Consider the following 3301-nt stretch of genomic DNA (forward strand, 5'->3'; position numbering starts at 1 on the left):
GGGGGATTTTATTTTTTTTTTTATTTTTATTTTTTTACAGCAGCAGAGCCGCCGGACAATAGGAAACTATTGGGCGGAGCTAGCTGTCACTGCTAGCTCTGCACAATCGTTTTCTATTAACTTTTTTCTACTTTTTTCACTCTTTTTCTGTTCTGCTCGGTGCCTCCGAGGGACCGAGCAGAACAGCCGAGCCAAATGCCGCTCGGCGGCATTCGGCTATTCTCTCACTGCTGTTCGGGATCTTTAAGAATAGCCCAAACAGCCGTGAGAAGCCTGCCGGAGGTTCGGCTCAGACGAACTTCTGCACTTCGGGTCAGCCGAACATGCTGAGCATGTTCGGCTGATCCGAAGCCACACGAAGCAAGCCGATGTACGGCTGATTTCAGCCGATATACGGCTGAAATCAGCCGTACCAGCCTGAAGTGAATAGCCGAACAGTGTTCGGCTCACTTCACTTCTGATCGGTCATTCACTCGGCTGCCCTCGGCAGCTTTGTGAATAGACCCCTGAGTGATCACAAACTGCTGTCCACTCAGCTCACTGTCTTCTCCCTGCAGAAAGCAATGACTGCCAATACAATATTGTTGCAGCTGCAGTGCGGCTCTGTGCTGTCAGCAAATAGCAGGTAGTAGCCTGCTGTATGCTGACTTTGGGTCACAGTAGTACGTTAGTAAATGTACTCCTGTCACCCAAAAGAGACCTAAAGCCAAAAAAAGGTTTGGATTTAGTTCTCTATTAATCAACATAACAGGAAGTGTTACTATTGTGGAAACTCCCTCCAATAAGAGCACAGACCAACAGTACTAACAGTTAACAACCATACTAACAGTATGTGAGGTTTGCAAGTGAGGAAGGTTTAAAAGCTTGGTTAGGACGTTGTTGCGGTCTGTGTCTACATTAGGGAGATTTACAAGCAATTCCTGTCCAGGTAACTGAAGGCGAATTATTGAAAGGTATTAATTGTTACAGTTTTATAATATTGATGCTAAAGCTGCTTTTTTTGACAACGACCATTGCTAGGGTTGAAAGTGACAATGGTAGTTATTATAGGTAATCCTAGGACTTCTGAAAGCTAAGAGGGTTTGACATTTTAGAAGACATAGTGGAAATCTTACAAGATTATTTCAACCTGATCAGGGAAGAACTAAAGAAATGGAAATTCAGAAAAAATGTAAAGAACAGGAGAGTACAAAGAACTGAGGCTTCTAAGTTATCAGGGCAATACAACTTCAACAAAATTGATGGAACTGTGATGGGGTTTAAGATTAAAACGACTATGGTTTTTTTATAACAAAAAGTTGCTAGTGATTAAAAACAACCTAATGAACATCTTCAAAAAAGGAAGATGAAGCTATGGTTGAGATTCATACAGTTTGTGGCTGAAAAAAAGGAATCCAAGCCAGCAGTATGTGACTGGTCCTGATAGGGCGTGTATTCTTGGCCAAATGTTGCCCAAGAGCCATCTGGAGGTCATCTACAGTGTCAGGACCAGCTGTGGACGCACACTGCCAGAGCCAATAGCGACCATTTGTTTCACCTTTAGCAGCCGCCGTTCCCATAAAGGCAACTATGCCTACTGGATTTAAACTATTTGCTCTGATCAGGTGATGCCACAGGCTGAGAAGTTCTGACTGATGTCAAGGTACAAGACAAACAAAAAGCAAGACACAAGACAAGAACAGGAAACAAATACAAGACAGGAAATAATACAAGATAAATAACAAGACAGGTATAGGATTAAAGAGTCAAGGCAAGCCTAGGATACAAGATCAAGGCAGGAGTGTGATTCAGGATCAGGATACAGGCTTGTGTAGACAGAGCAAAGACAAGACAAGACTGGAACTATCACAAACCCAGAGCCCTGGGCTTGTGATGCTTAAATAGAGCACAACAAACCAACACCCAGGCTGTAAGGGGCGTGTAGCCAGGCTGATTAGCCAACTGACTGGACTGTGGTAGGTGCAGTTACAAGAGGCAACCACCAGATGGAGCTGAGTGGTTGCAACAGGGAATGGAGCATTTTACAGCTGCTGTGAGAGACATAATTGCATAATGACTTTACAAAAGTGCAAACACATTAAGGCTGGGCACACACCTTACAACCATCGCAAGACTTTTGTCTTGCGATGGTTGTAAGGTACTTAAAAAAACGTACGATCTGCCTATGTTGCATAGGCAGATCGTACTTGCGATGATCGCAAGCCACGCCCCCTGAGGGGCGGGCTTCCGATGACCGCAATGCCGAACGGGCAGTGTGCGCTTGCGCACACCGGCCCGTGCGGCTGTTATCGTACGGACATGCCACAAACCCGCCGAACATCGTACGATGCTCGGCGGGTTTTCAAACATGTCCGTAAGTTTAAAGTCGTGCGACCTTACAGTAGTAGAGGTCGCACGGCTTCCACACACCTTACGAACATCGTACGATCGCGGGATTTCCCGCGATTATCGTACGATAATCGTAAGGTGTGTAGGGACCCTAAGATGTAACAAGATTGTAGCTTCAGTCCAACTTGAATAAAAATAGGAGATAACCAAAAATCTAATGTCCTTCTAATCTAGAGAGAGAAACTGTCATAGTGCCTTGCCTCTGCAGTCCACAGGAACAGAAGGTACAAAACTAGAATACCAAACTACGATTAAAGCTGAACACCAATAAATTCATTTAAAGGCAAAGTCCACTTTTTCAGGCAAGTATATCAGACTTCAGGGAACTATTTCAAGAAATTAAGGTATTATAAAACATACATATTCGTACAGTCTTTCTAATAAAACATTATACTGAGTCATATGATTCCAGATCTTAGCTACAAACAAGGTATGAGTCATTTTATCTTATGAAAGTTCAACAGAAACACTTTCTATTCAAAAGCTATGCCAGACAGTTGTTTCTAATGTTATTCTACCAGATTAAAAGTTTTTCACAGTGTATTGTGGTCCTCACACATCAGATCAATGATTGCCTGTCCAAACCATGAAGCTTTGATTATTCATGAAATGCCCTGCCAAGATGCTATGCCTATAGCACATTGTCTGCCATTATGGTCATATGAAAGGACAATTACTTGGTAATACATTTATCATAGAGAGGTGCAGTAGAGCCCAAACCTCACTGCATTAAGCTATTGCTTTAAGTAAGAGGCGGGAACATTTTTTTTGGTCCCCCGCATGAAGCACCCACTCAGTCCTCAAGGGCATATTGTGTGGTGTCAGCCATCTAACATCACCCAAAAGGATTTCTGAAACCCCTAAACTCTAACTATGGGGTCAACCCTGCCATCACTAGAACATGCTGCCCCCC

This window comes from Nanorana parkeri, unplaced genomic scaffold (assembly GCF_000935625.1).
Source record: "Nanorana parkeri isolate BGI_ZX_2015 unplaced genomic scaffold, ASM93562v1 scaffold512, whole genome shotgun sequence".
Lineage (NCBI taxonomy): Eukaryota > Metazoa > Chordata > Amphibia > Anura > Dicroglossidae > Nanorana > Nanorana parkeri.